At 45.2% G+C, this 14,547-nt stretch overlaps 1 long non-coding RNA gene across 3 annotated transcripts in view; it reads right to left on the bottom strand.

Moving 5' to 3' along the window:
* Positions 1-501: 501 nt before the first annotated feature.
* The window catches only part of LOC109547205 (uncharacterized), a 148,086-nt gene continuing 134,040 nt past the window's right edge, over positions 502-14,547 (bottom strand). The window contains exons 2-4 of one of the 3 annotated variants that reach the window (XR_012324297.1): positions 10,921-11,163; positions 6,094-8,132; positions 502-2,279 (exon numbers count right to left, since the gene is read on the bottom strand). This is a non-coding gene — a long non-coding RNA (uncharacterized lncRNA). Of the gene's footprint in view, positions 2,280-6,093; positions 11,164-14,547 lie in introns of all 3 variants that reach the window. The other 2 variants (XR_002172960.3, XR_012324296.1) reach the window with 2 other exon arrangements.

The raw sequence follows: 14,547 nt of genomic DNA on the forward strand, positions 1-14,547 counted from the left end.
TTTCTCCTTGGATTTATCCTGTATGGGACTCTCTGTGCTTCCTGGACTTGATTAACTATTTCCTTTCCCATATTAGGCAAGTTTTCAACTATAATCTCTTCAAATATTTTCTCAGTCCCTTTCTTTTTCTCTTCTTCTTCTGGAACCCCTATAATTTGAATGTTGGTGCATTTAATGTTGTCCCAGAGGTCTCTGAGACTGTCCTCAGTTCTTTTCATTCTTTTTACTTTATTCTGCTCTGCAGTAGTTATTTCCACTATTTTATTTTCCAGGTCACTTATCCGTTCTTCTGTCTCAGTTATTCTGCTATTGATCCCATCTAGAGTATTTCTCATTTCAGTTGTGTTGTTCATCGTTTGTTTCATCTTTAGTTCTTCTAGGTCCTTGTTAAACGTTTCTTGCATTTTGTCTATTCTATTTCCAAGATTTTGGATCATCTTTACTATCATTATTCTGAATTCTTTTTCAGGTAGACTGCCTATTTCCTCTTCATTTGTTAGGTCTGGTGGGTTTTTATCTTGCTCCTTCATCTGCTGTGTGTTTTTCTGTCTTCTCATTTTGCTTATCTTACTGTGTTTGGGGTCTCCTTTTTGCAGGCTGCAGGTTCGTAGTTCCTGTTGTTTTTGGTATCTGTCCCCAGTGGCTAAGGTTGGTTCAGTGGCTTGTGTAGGCTTCCTGGTGGAGGGGACTAGTGCTTGTGTTCTGGTGGATGAGGCTGGATCTTGTCTCTCTGGTGGGCAGGTCCACGTCTGGTGGTGTGTTTTGGGGTGTCTGTGGACTTATTATGATTTTAGACAGCCTCTCTGCTAATGGGTGGGGTTGTGTTCCTGTTTTGCTAGTTGTTTGGCATAGGGTGTCCAGCACTGTAGCTTGCTGGACGTTGAGTGAAGCTGGGTGCTGGCATTGAGATGGAGATCTCTGGGAGATTTTCGCCATTTGATATTATGTGGAGCTGGGAGGTCTCTTGTGGACCAGTGTCCTGAAGTTGGTTCTCCCACCTCAGAGGCACAGTACTGACTCCTGGCTGCAGCACCAAGAGCCTTTCCTCCACACGGCTCCTCAATTTGGTATGATTGGTTGTCTATTCAGGTATTCCACAGATGCAGGGTACATCAAGTTGATTGTGGAGCTTTAATCCGCTGCTTCTGAGGCTGCTAGGAGAGATTTCCCTTTCTCTTCTTTAATTTTTACTAGTAATTCACTGAGCAGGGATTCAAAACCTGTCCAGTAGCCAAGGTAGAGGAGAAAATTATTCTGCCCCTTCCACTGACCTCCGCCCTTTCCTCTCCATCAGGAGCCCTTCCAAGCCGACTAACAAGAAAACAAACATTTCTTCATTCTTTTCCTAGAAAGTGCAAGTCAGTGCACGTTCATTCATGCAAACTGTCAGAGAGGTCATAACCCTCCAGTTTCAGGCACAGCTGAGTTCTCCCTTCTAGTCTTAATTTAGCTATGACATTCTGCTACGTTATTCTGTTAACCTATTTCTTAGCTTTCCTACTAGCTTACCAATAAGTTAAGAACTTGTCAACTTTATTCTCTTCCCTCCCCACACAGTACCTAAAATGGTGTCTCCCATATCATTATTTAATTGAATTGATAATGACCTTTCACGTGAAATCCTAGTAAATCCCAAGGGATATGACTCCATCTGTTCACAGAGTCACATTCAAAGGAAACACAAGTCGGCCTGCATAACTTGAGGAAAAAATTTATTATCTTCACTACTGGTAAAGTATTAGCATTTGGTATCATGTGTTCACTGTCAAGCATTTCCCAGAAGGCCGATGTTGGTTATCATTCCTTCTCATCACTTCACTCACTCCTCTCACACCACAGCAATTACAGAAACCAAACAAGCAAACAGAAGCCAAAACCTCTTCTACTTTTACTTATTTCTTCTCCATCTAGCCCTAGCCCTTCTCCACCTTCCCCACTTGTGATACCTCATTCTCTGCTTCTCCTCCTCCAGCCTCTCACTGTGAAAAGCTGCCTGGGAAGCATAGTTTCATTTCTCATCTTGGTCACTTTTCATTTATTTTTTCTTTCTTTTTCCTTGCGGTACGCAGGCCTCTCACTGCTGCGGCCTCCCCCGCTGCGGAGCACAGGCTCTGGGCACGCAGGCTCAGCGGCCATGGCTCACGGGCCCAGCCGCTCTGCGGTATGTGGGATCTTCCCAGACCGGGGCACGAACCCGTGTCCCCCACATCGGCAGGCAGACTCTCACCCACTGCGCCACCAGGGAAGCCCTGGTCACTTTTTAAATGAGAATCATCAACCTGCAGGGTAAAAAAGGATCTTTCAGGAGATGACTTGGAAATAGACCTGTGAGAATCATACGGTAATAATTTTTCCTTGTTAAACAAAAACAAAGATGCTGTCTGCTGATCTGTGTATTAATTTTAAAACTGAAAAACAAAGTTTGAACTGAATCTATCTTTAGATCTTTCTGGCAATTTTCTCTAAAGACGAAAAGTTCTGACACAAAATATGAGCGGCTCTAGAAGGTATTTTTTCTGCAGTATTTTGACAAACTAGTTCTGTGATATTTTTGCCCTTATAAGCTCTTATGAATTCAGCCAGCATAGAACTGTCAGAGGGAACCTGAGAACAAATTTGAAACACTACCCTCAACTGGTGTTTAGGCAAACAATACAGAATGAAGAGCATGCCATCTGGATACTTTTCTGTGCACCTCTCTGCAGTAGCTATCTATTACTGTGATTATCTATTACTGCATTTAAAAAAAAAAACCACTGCAAAATGTATTGGCTTTAAATAACCATTTTATTATCTCATGATTTTGTGGGTTGACAAGGCTCAGCTGGGCAGTTCTGACCCATGGGATTTGGGTCAGGGCTACAATCATCTGAGGACTTGACTGGTTTGCAGTGTCCAGATTGGTTCACTGGCACATCTGGTGCCTTGACAGGCATGGTTCAAAGGCTAATGCCTTCCATTTATCTTTTATCTATCTGAGCTGGGAGGCTGGGTATCTCTCTCTCTCTTCTCTCTCTCTCTCTCTCACCCCCTCTCTCTCCCTCCCTCTCTCTCCCCCCTCTCTCTCCTTGTCTCTCTCTCTCTCTCTCTCCCTCGCCCTCTCTTGCTCTGTCTCCCTCTCTCTCCCCCTCTCCCTCTATCTCTCCCTGTCCCCCACTCGCTCTCTCCCCCCTTTCTCCCCCCTCGCCCTCTCCCTCCCTCTCCCCCCTCTATCCCCCCTCCTTCTCCCTCCCTCTTTCTCTCTCCCTCTCCCTCTTCTTCTCTCTTCCTCTCCCTCTCTCCAACACTCCCTCTCCCTCTCTCTCCCCCTCCCCTTCTCTCTCCCTATCTCCTGCTCTTCCTCTTGCCCTCTCTCTCTCTCCCTTTCCCTCTCACTCCCTCTCCCACTCTCCGTTTCTCCCTCTCCCTCCCTGTCTCTCTCCCTACCTCTCCCTCTCTCCCTCCCTACCCCTCCCTCTCTGCCTCTCTTACCCTCTCCCTCTCTCCCCCCTTCCTCTCCCTCCCCCTCTCCCTGTCTCCCTCTATCTTCCATCTCTCCCTCTCCTCTCCCTCCCTCCCCCTCTCCCTTTCTCTCACTCTCCCTCTCTCCCCATCCCTCTCGCACTCTCTCCTCCCCTCTCTCCCTGCCTCTCTTTCTCACTTCCTCTCTCCCTCCCCCTCTATCTCCACCTCTCTCTCTCTCCCTCCATCTTCCTCTCCCTCCATCTTCCCTCTCTCCCTCCCCCCTCCCTTCCTCTCTTGATCTCTCCCCTCCCCCTCTCTCTCTCCCTCTCCCCCTCCCTCTCTGTCTCTTCCTCTATCTTCCCTCTCTCTCCCCTCTTGCCCTCTCCCCCTTTCCCCCTTTTGTCTCTCTCTCCCTTTCCCTCTCACTCCCTCTCTCCCTCCGTCTCCCCCTCTCTCCTTCTCTCTCTCCCTCTCCCCCTCATTGCTTCTCTCCCTCTTCCTCTCTCCCCCCCTCTCCGCCTCTCCCTCCCTCTCCCTCGCTCTCTCCCCCCCCCTCTCTCACTCTGTCTCCCCCCTCCTCCTCTCTCCCCCTCCCTCTCACTCCCCCTCTATCTTCCCTCTTTCCCATTTCCCCCTCCCTCTCTTCTTCTCTCCCTCCCTCTCTCTCCCTTTTTCTCCCCCTCTCTCTCCATCTCTCTCCCTCCCTTGCTCTCTCCCCCTCTTGCTCTATCTCTCTCCCCCCCTCTCCATCTCTCTCCCTATCTCCTGCTCTTCCTCTTTGCCCTCTCTCTCCCTCTCCCTATCCCCCTCCCCCTCGCTCTCCCTCTCTGTCCCTCTCGCACTCTCTCCCTCTCCCCATCCTCTGTCTCTCCCTCTCCCCCCTCGCTCTCTCCCCCCTCTTTCTCCTCCATCTCTCCCCCTCTCTGTCTCCCTCACTCCCTCTCCCTTCTCTCCCCTCTCTCCACCCCTCTCCCCCCTCCCTCTGTCCCTCTTGCACTCTCTCTCCCCCCTCCCTCTCCCTCCCCCTCTCTCTTCCTCTCCCCCTCCTTCTCTCCTGCTCTCCATCTCTCTCTCTGTCTTGCTCTCCCTATCTCTCTTCCTATCTTCTCCTCTCCCCTTCTCTCTCTCCACCTCTCTGTCTCCCTCTTTCCCTCTCCCTATCTCTCCCTCCCCATCTCCCCCTCTCCACCCTTCCTCCCTCCCTCCTCTCTCTCCACCTCTGTCTCCCTCTCTCCATCTATCTTCCCTCTCTCTCCCCCTCGCCCTCCATCTCCCCCTCTACCCCCTTCCTCTCTCTCTTCCTCTATCTTCCCTCTCTCTCCTGTCCTCTCTGTCTCACTCTCCCTCCCTTTCCCCCTTTTGTCTCTCTCTCCCTCTCACTCCCTCCCCCTCCCTCTCTCCCTCTCTCTCCCTGTCCCCCACTCGCTCTCTCCCCCCTCTCCCCCTCCCTCTCTACCTATCTCTCCCTTTCTCTCCCCTCCCTCTCTCTCCTCTCCCCCTCCCCCTCTATCTCCACCCCTCTCTCTGCCTCTCTCTCCCTCACTCCCTCCCTCTCCTGCTCTCCCTCCCCTGCTATCTCTCCCTCCCCATCTCCCCCTCTCCACCCTTCCTCTCTCCCTCCCTCCTCTCTCTCCACCTGTCTCCCTCTCTCCCTATTTCTCTCTCTACCCCCTTCCCTCTCCATATCTCTCTCCCTCTCCTCTCCCTCTCCCCCTCCCTCTCCCTCCCACCTCTCTCCCTGTCTATATCTTCCCTCTCTCTCCCCCCTCGTTCTCTCCCCATCCCTCCCCCTCTCCTGTCTCTCTCCCTCTCTTCTTTCTCCCTCTCTCCCCCCTTTCTCCATCTCTCCCTCTATCTTCCCTGTCTCTCCCTCTCTCTCCCTATTTCCCCCTCTACCCCCTTCCTCTCCCTCCCTCTCTCTCTCCCACTCTCCATTTCTCTCTCACCCTCTCCATCTCTCCCCCTCCATCTCCCTCCCTCTATCTCTCCCTGTCCCCCACTCGCTCTCTCCCTTCTCTCCCCCTCTACCTGTCTCTCTCTCCCTCCCTCTCCCCCTCCTTCTCTCTTGCTCTCCATCTCTCTCTCTGTCTCGCTCTCCCTCTCTCTCTCTCTCCCCATCTCCCCCTCTCCACCCTTCCTCTATCTCCCTCTCCCCGTATCTCCCTCTCTCTCCTCTCACCTGCTCTCTCTCCTGCCCTCTCTGTCTCACTCTCCCTCTCCCTCCCTCTCCCTTTCTCTCCTCTCCCCCCTTGCTCTCTCCCCTCCCATCTCCCTTTCTCTCCCCCTCTCTCTTGCCACCTCTCTCCCTCTCTGTCTCTCCATCTTCCCTCTCTCTCGTTCTCTCCCTCACCCTCTCCCCCCCCTCCCTCTCTCTCTCCCCCTCATTCTCACTCACCCTCTCCCCCTCCCTCTCTCTCTCTCTTTCTCCCCGTCTCCCTCCCTCTCCCTCCCCTTCTCTCCCCCCTCTCTCTCTCCGTCTCTCCACCTTCCCTCTCTCCCTTTCCCTCTCCCACTCTCCATTCTCTCCTTCTCTACCTCTCTCCCTCCCTCCCTCACTCTCTCTCCCTTTCCCTCTCTCACCCTCTCTCTCTCTCTGTCTGTCTCCCTCTGTCTCCCTCTCCCCTTAGTCTGAGGGTCTCTCCTACTCACCATATCACTTCTCCAGCAGAATTTCCATGGAGCCTCAGGACTCCCAAAAGCACAGAAGCTGCCTGGCCTTCTTCAGACTTAGGTGTAGAACTTCCACATTCTGTTGGTTAAAACAATAGACAGGGCCTGTCCACTTAACGTGGAAGGGAGTGAATACTAGAAGATGTGGTTCACTGGGAACCATCTCTGGAGGTTGGCTGCTACCACATACAATTCACTGGAACAACTCAATGTCCCCTTTAATAGGAAGTATTTTCTTCTATCGAGAACATTGTTTTAACCTGATGTTCTTTTTTTCAGTTATTTCCCCAAAATGTCCACCAGTATAGCTTTGAAGTCATTACATACATGTTTTATTCTGAAATAAAACTGTGTGCTTTACTACAGAAACAGCAATATTCACTATTTTAGATGATTTAGACATCTAGAGGCCTGAAATGAAAGCTTCACTAAAGAATACTAAGTGTGAAGACTCTGATAAAAAGAACTATACACTTAAACCTAAAGACATAAAGCAGAGTCTCTCAAAAAGTGTTCCACAGCATTGGTGCTACAGATTATAAACACTATTGTATGGATAAGCAGGTTGGAGGAAATGCTAGGTGAAACAGTTGATTTTTTTTAAAAAAGGAGAAATTTGTTACATCTTTAATATGCAAAGTAGGATACAGTGTTTTGTTTCCTTAACTTCCTTGAACATGAAACTTTTTGTCTTATCCCCAAGAAGTGAAGTTCCACTAAATACTCTGGGAAAATGATCTCTAAAGCATTATGTGCTGTGAAGATCACATTACAACCCAGTGCCGGGCTTCCCTGGTGGCACAGTGGTTGAGAGTCCGCCTGCCGATGCAGGGGACACGGGTTCGTGCCCCGGTCCGGGAAGATCCCACATGCCGCGGAGCGGCTGGGCCTGTGAGCCATGGCCGCTGAGCCTGCGCGTCCGCAGCCTGTGCTCCGCGACAGGAGAGGCCACAACAGTGAGAGGCCTGCGTACCACAAAAAAAAAAAAAAAAAGATGACCCAGTGCCTTTATGTGCTATACTTCATTGGTATAAAATACATCCTTAAAGCATGGGAGTTACATTAATCATAATAGCTGATGAGATTATTGACCACTTATGTGCCACATAATGTGCTAAGTACTTTATATCCAGTTAATAGTGCACCAAGTACATCACACGCATTATCCCCTTTAATCCTAATAGATGCACTTAATAGATATTATGATTTCCATTTTATAGATGAGGAAACTGAGTCATAAAAATACATGCAATTAAGAGGTGGAGTGATGACTTGAACCTCTGTTGGTATGACTCCATAGTCCGTGAGCTTCACTACAGCTCTATACTACCTTCAGTTCTGCACATCAAATCAAGTTTTCTGCTTCTAACATTAATGCTTCAGCTTACTTTGAGATTCCACAACTTCAGAGGAAACTTATATTCATCAAGCACCTACATCGTGCCAGTCCTTATGCTTTTATACATATCTATTAGGTGGTTTAGTCCTTACAATAACCATGGAAGAAAAGTATTGAACATTTTGTGAGGGGAAAAAAAAATTCCCTTGCTTTGTGATATTCAATGTTTTGCCAACATAGGATAAACATCTCATAAGTCCCTTCAGATGATTTCTCAGGAACTCACTCAGTTTTGAAGTACAAACTATCATCCCTCAAATTCATCTAAAGAATTGCTTCACTGAAGTACCCAGAACAGATTCAAGCTTCAATAAATCCTTCCTCCAGCCCTTGAAATATCTACTTGGAGTCCTAGTGAAAATTATACAAAATAATCTGTTTGGAACCTATACTTATTAAATTCTATATCCATGCAATAGTTTCTCTCTTAATTATATGCAAATTAAATGAATGGAAATTAATAGTACAGCTTGAATCTATACCTCTTTGCACAATGCCATTTCAATATAGCAAAATGGCCAAAATACCCATGGAAACATACTTACTTATGAAGTCATTTCAAGATGGATTCCTGAGCACAAATTTACAAGGCCTCTGCGGGTTCACTGAAATAGAAACACTAAAAAGAAACAGTAACAGCACAGTATGTTAGATGGGGGTGTGAAGAATGGTGGTCATTAGTGAATGAGATATTTCAACACATTTCTGGGTGACAGGAAGCAGGTGGGAGCCCCTAAGCCAATAACTGGCACAGGATTCCCTACAAGAGGCGCTGCAGTGAGGTGAGAGCTTTTCTACCAGTAGCAGTTGGAACAACCCCAAGCTCAGTTTTTAGGGAAGAGGGAAACATACAGCTGATAAAATGTTTTTAAGTCTATGTGGAAACTAAGGTCTATGTATGAAAAACTGTTTTAATTACTCAATTCTCACCTCTACTCAGGGGGCAGTCAGCCCAGAGATAGAACCTAGAGATGAGAAGAATGGACTGTGGAGCACTGGTTCAAAGCCTGCTTCTGTCACTTACTAGCTGTGTGACCTTGGGCAGGTTATCTAACCTCTCTGTGCCTCCATTTCCTTGTGTGTGATAATGGTAGCTAATCCAAAGGATTGTCGGGAGGAGCAAATGAATTTACATATGTGATGTTCTTAGTGCTGGCACATGACCAACCGTTATATCAGTATTAGCTATTGTCTTTATCAGCAGCAGCATCATAACCTCCAGAACAAATCTCTTGAATAAACCAAGGAGATTATCTGTGGTTTATGGTATGTGAATTGGAGTCTCCAAGTAAAGCCCTGCTCAACAGGGAACTTGGGGGACTAGTACCTAGCTGCTGGCTCCTTGCCCCACTTACCCTAAAGCGATCCTGTCAGTGAATTCCTCCTCCCAAGCAGCAGAGGGCTTTTAGTTAGACTCCCCACCAAAGGAGAGGCAAAGTGTATCAGGAGATAGAGCCACTAATGTAGGAATGAACTGAACCCACCCCAACTACTTGGTCATTTGTTTGAACTATAAATAGAAAACCAAAGACCATGAAGCACAATTTACCAGCATCTTTGTTTTTCTAATAGTCAAAGTAAGTTTTTATCTTATTTTGATTTTGTTTCCAGCTTTTTTGAGATGTTAATTGGCACGTAACATTGTATACGTTTAAGGTGTAAAATGTGATCATTTGATATCTGTATATGTTATGAAATGATCACCACTATAATGCTGGTTAACACATTATCATCTCACATACTTACCAACAGCAAAAACTGATCCCAGAGAAATTGGAGATAATTCAGGGAGAAGAGAAGTTAAAAAACATCAACTCCAACTAGAAATCTCAGATTTGAGATGATTTCGTACCTCCCCCCCACCAAAAAAAAAAATATATATATATATATATAGCCATTAAAAGAAGAAATCAAGGACAACAACAACAAAAAAAAGCTCTTTGGTATTGAGAACATGATTTCTGAAAATTCATAAAAATTTAAAAGAAAGCTAGAAGTTAAAATCAAGGCGATTCCCCAGGATATAAAGCATGATGACAACAAGATGGAAACTAGAGAAAAAAAAAAATGAAAGCCTTAGGAGAGCTAATTTATAGGAATTTCACATAAAACTAATGGGTTTTAGGGGAAAAAAGTCAAAATGGATTGGCCAGGTGTACCAAGGATTAGGTTGGAAACACCTGTGGCTGAGGAAGGGTTTAATGATTCAGATTGAGATGCTCTGTGAAGGTGGAACAGGGGAATGACGTCTACACTGCTCACAGCATTAGGGAACTTCAGGACACGAAGGCCCAAGAGAAGATCCTGAAATGAAAACCCAGTGAGAACAATTACATTATTAACAAGTAATAAGAACCAGATTAGAACGAGCAACACTAGATGCTTTAAGCCGACGCAGTGACGCTTGCCAAGGATCATCCGTTCACCTTCTTAATAGTGGGAAGGGTGCTGATTGCATGGCCTTTGTGAGCCGCACCAGCCTAGACACGAAAATAAGATCAAGAGGGTAACGACAAAATAATTTTTCTTGTTTGGCCTTCCTTAGCAAAACTCCAGCTAGCCCTCAGAGTCCTAAATAGTTTAGGATTTCCCCAGCATGACCTGCATATCACTCATCTTGACTCCAAAAGGTAGCAACACACCCCAAGTTGCAAGCAACTCTCTTGCAAATGTCCATTTGGCAAGGTTATTACAGTCAATGCCAATGTAGCCAGAGGGTCTGCCTTTGATAACTGTCCCGAACGAGGCCGGCTGTCACGGCACTTCACTGCACAGGCCATATCAACAATCTGCCTGGACGTGAATCCCAGACCCATCCCATTCCTAAAGTGTAACCTTGGCCTCTCCAGGCCTCACATTTAACATCTGTAAATTGGGGATAATAATATTTATTCCACAGTGGTTTTGAGAAGATGAAATGAGATAATTATATTTAAGAATGTAGCACAGTGCCTAACATAGTTAGTGCTTGATAAAGTTTCTGTATAAATCTTACACATCATGCCATTGAGACCCGCCAGCGTACACACCCAAAATGCTGCTGCCCGAGCATTGCACCATCTCCCATGGGTATCAAAGCTGCTGTTGCCTTGGGTAACATTTCACTCAGGTGAGCCGTCAACATAATTCTCTTAATTTATGAATCTATTTACCTTCTAATTTAAGCACCCATTCTGAGTGGAGATAGAAATTTAGTGAATTTAGAGCCCTGCTCCCACTTCCCAGGTGGCATGTAGATTTCCAGGGATTACACACCACCTTTGTGTTGCCTGGGGCTGGGGGGTGAGTGGCACCTAGTCCTTGGGTTCCCCTCACTGTGCTATACTTTCATCATCAACAAAGCTAGCTGCTCCTTCTCCCCTGACTCCCAGTCGGAAGGCCTTTAGGACCTAGGTCTCTGACAGTACCTGTGTTTCACTCTAGAGCTTCAGAGAATTTTCTGGGGCTGGCTCCGGTCCTTCACCATCACTGGCTCCACAGTGAGTGCGGTGGAAATTGTTCTGTGGATGACCTGGCCACCCAGGCAGGTCCACGACTCTTGCTCATTTCTCAAGCTCTGATAATGGGCACAGATGCACTGTCCTCAGCTCCAGATTCCCTGGTCTTGTCTGGATTGTTCTGTTCACTTCCTTCTCCTTTGAGGACTCTGGCTGAGAGTTAAGACAAAGAAAGACGCAGTCCCGTTTGAGTGACCAGCATCTGCCACCACAGCTTCTTTCCAGTCCTCCTCCTCCTACCCCGGGATGACCCTCGTCTCATGGTGGAGGAGGAGAAGAGAAAAGCCATGATTCTACAGTATGTGCTCTCTGCCTGGAGGCCTTCGAAGACCTATTGCTTTTGGCTCCCAAGCTATGACAGCCCTGAGTTGGGGCGCAAAAGACAAAGCAGAGAAGGACAAGGAAATGCAAAGTTACACAAAGATATTTAGGAACATGTAGTTGTTGTCTGCCCCAATTTTGATAACTCATAGACTAGTCCCAGGTATCATGTATTGAGTGAGAACTTACTAGATGCCAGGCGTTTCTCTAAGCGCTTTGTGTATATTAATTCATTTAATCATCGTAGCAACCTACGAGGCAGGTAGGATTTTATTCCCTCTTTTCCAGATGAAAAATGGAGGCTTGGACAAGTTAAAGAAACTTGCCCAAGGTCACTGAGGGTGTCCAGGGGAAAGGTGGCATTCTAGCCTAGGCAGTGTGGTTCCAGGGCTGGGACCTCCACCCACCTATCCCAGATTGTGAACCAAGCAGCCCCTGTGTTTTTCCCTCATTCTCTGATTGCAGCGCAGGGCATGAGTCTATGGCTCAGGCAGAGGACAGCTGGAGCAACAGGCATGTCAGGGTCACCCCCTTGCCCTCCCTGTCCTTGAAGCCAGTGTGCTTCCTGCACCTCCCCCTTGCTTTGGATGGAGTTACTGTACTTACTATGTGAATCCGTCTTAGATGGCAACTCGCTATGCCTCTGTGGGCCCACCCCAGCCCTCTAGACTTCATCAGGATAGGCTGTGATACCTACTTAGAAAAGCAAAACATGGTCTAATGGAAAATACAAGCCCAGCTTCAACCACCACCCCACCATTATAGCTATGAGACATCAATCAAGTTTTTAATTATCTCTGAGCCTTAACGATTTCATCCCTAAAATGGGGATAATACTTCCATCATAGGGTCATTAAATGTGTGAAGGACTTAGCACAGTGCCTGGAGCATGGAAAGCAAAGCACAAAGTAGATACTTGACTCCTTCTTTCATGTAACTTTGTGATGAGCATATAGGTGCCTTCTAACCTGTGGTGGCATAAACCTATTCCAGTTGCTCTGTGTGAAGCCCTCTGCTTGAGGCACTTTTTCCTAGAGGGTCAGTCCCATTTCTGGTTATATGCATGTCAGAAGCAATATGCTGAAAGATTCACTGTTAGCAAAGGTTTTTTCCTTAGAGAACCACTGCTCCATGTCTACTGGGTTATAACCAGGGTTAAGTCAATCAATTTTTCCCAAAAGGAAGTGGACACATTATCTTAATGTGCTTAATAATAATGTTAATAACTACTATCTAAAATGAGTCTATATAAATATTTATGTACCCAACTTAGGAGCACCTCAATACATTAGGCAAATGCCAACAGCCATAAAAGGAGAAATCAACAGTAGCACAATAATAGTGGGGGACTTTTAACACCCCACTTATACCAATAGACAGATTATCCAGACAGAAAATAAATAAGGAAACACAAGCTTTAAATGACACAATAGATCAGATAGACTTAATTGATATTTATAGGACATTCATCTGAAAGCAGAAGAATACACTTTTTTCTTAAGTGCACACAGAACATTCTCCAGAATAGATCACATTTTGGGTCACAAATCAAACCTTGGAAAATTTAAGAAAATTGAAATTGTATCAATCATCTTTTCTGACCACAACGCTATAAGATCAGAAGTCAATTACAGGGAAAAAAAAACAGTAAAAAACACAAATACACGGAGGCTAAACAGTGTGCTGCTAAATAACCAAGAGATCACTGAAGAAATCAAAGAGGAAATTAAAAAATACCTAGAAACAAATGACAGCGAAAACACGATGATCCAAAACCTATGAGATGCAGCAAAAGCAGTTCTAAGAGGGAAGTTCATAGGAATTCAAGCTCACCTCAAGAAAGAAAAATCTCAAACAATCTAACCTTACACCTAAAGCAACTAGAAAAAGAAGAACAACGAAAACCCAAAATTAGTAGAAACCCAAAATTGGTAGAAGGAAAGAAATCATGAAGATCAGAGCAGAAATAAATAAAATAGAAACAAAGAAAACAATAGCAAAGATCAATAAAACTAAAAGCTGGTTCTTTGAGAAGATAAACAAAATTGATAAACCGTTAGCCAGACTCAGCAAGAAAAAAAGGTAGAGGACGCAAATCAATAATATTAGAAATGAAAAAGAGTTTACAACTGACACTGCAGAAATATAAAAGATCATAAGAGACTACTATAAGCAACTATATGCCAATAAAATGAACAACCTGAAAGAAATGGACAAATTCTTGGAAAAGCACAACCTTCCAAGATTGAACCAGGAAGAATTAGAAAATGTGAACAGCATAGGCAGAACACTCTATGACATAAATCACAGCAAGATCCTTTTTGACCCACCTCCTAGAGAAATGGAAATAAAAACAAAAATAAACAAATGGGACCTAATGAAACTTCAAGGCTTTTGCACAGCAAAGGAAACCATAAACAAGACCAAAAGACAACCCTCAGAATGGGAGAAAATATTTGCAAATGAAGCAACTGACAAAGGATTAATTTCCAAAATTTACAAGCAGCTCATGCAGTTCAATAACAAAAAAACAAACAACCCAATCCAAAAATGGGCAGAAGACCTAAATAGACATTTCTCCAAAGAAGAAACAACAAACACATGAAAGAATGCTCAACATCACTAATCATTAGAGAAATGCAAATCAAAACTACAATGAGATATCATCTCACACCAGTCAGAATGGCCATCATCAAAAAATCTAGAAACAATAAATGCTGGAGAGGGTGTGGAGAAAAGGGAACCCTCTTGCACTGCTGGTGGGAATGTGAATTGGTTCAGCCAATATGGAGAACAGTATGGAGGTTCCTTAAAAAACTACAAATAGAACTACCATATGACCCAGCAATCCCACTACTGGGCATATACCCTGAGAAAAGCAAAATTCAAAAAGAGTCATGTACCAAAATGTTCATTGCAGCTCTATTTACAATAGCCCAGAGATGGAAACAACCTAAATGCCCATCATCGGATGAATGGATAAAGAAGATGTGGCACATATATACAATGGAATATTACTCAGCCATAAAAAGAAACAAAATTGAGCTATTTGTAATGAGGTGGATAGACCTAGAGTCTGTCATACAGAGTGAAGTAAGTCAGAAAGAGAGAGACAAATACCGTATGCTAACACATATATATGGAATTTAAGGGGAAAAAAATGTCATGAAGAACCTGGGGTAAGACAGGAATAAAGACACAGACCTACTGGAGAAC

Source organism: Tursiops truncatus, chromosome 11 (genome assembly GCF_011762595.2).
Source record: "Tursiops truncatus isolate mTurTru1 chromosome 11, mTurTru1.mat.Y, whole genome shotgun sequence".
Classification (NCBI taxonomy): Eukaryota; Metazoa; Chordata; class Mammalia; order Artiodactyla; family Delphinidae; genus Tursiops; species Tursiops truncatus.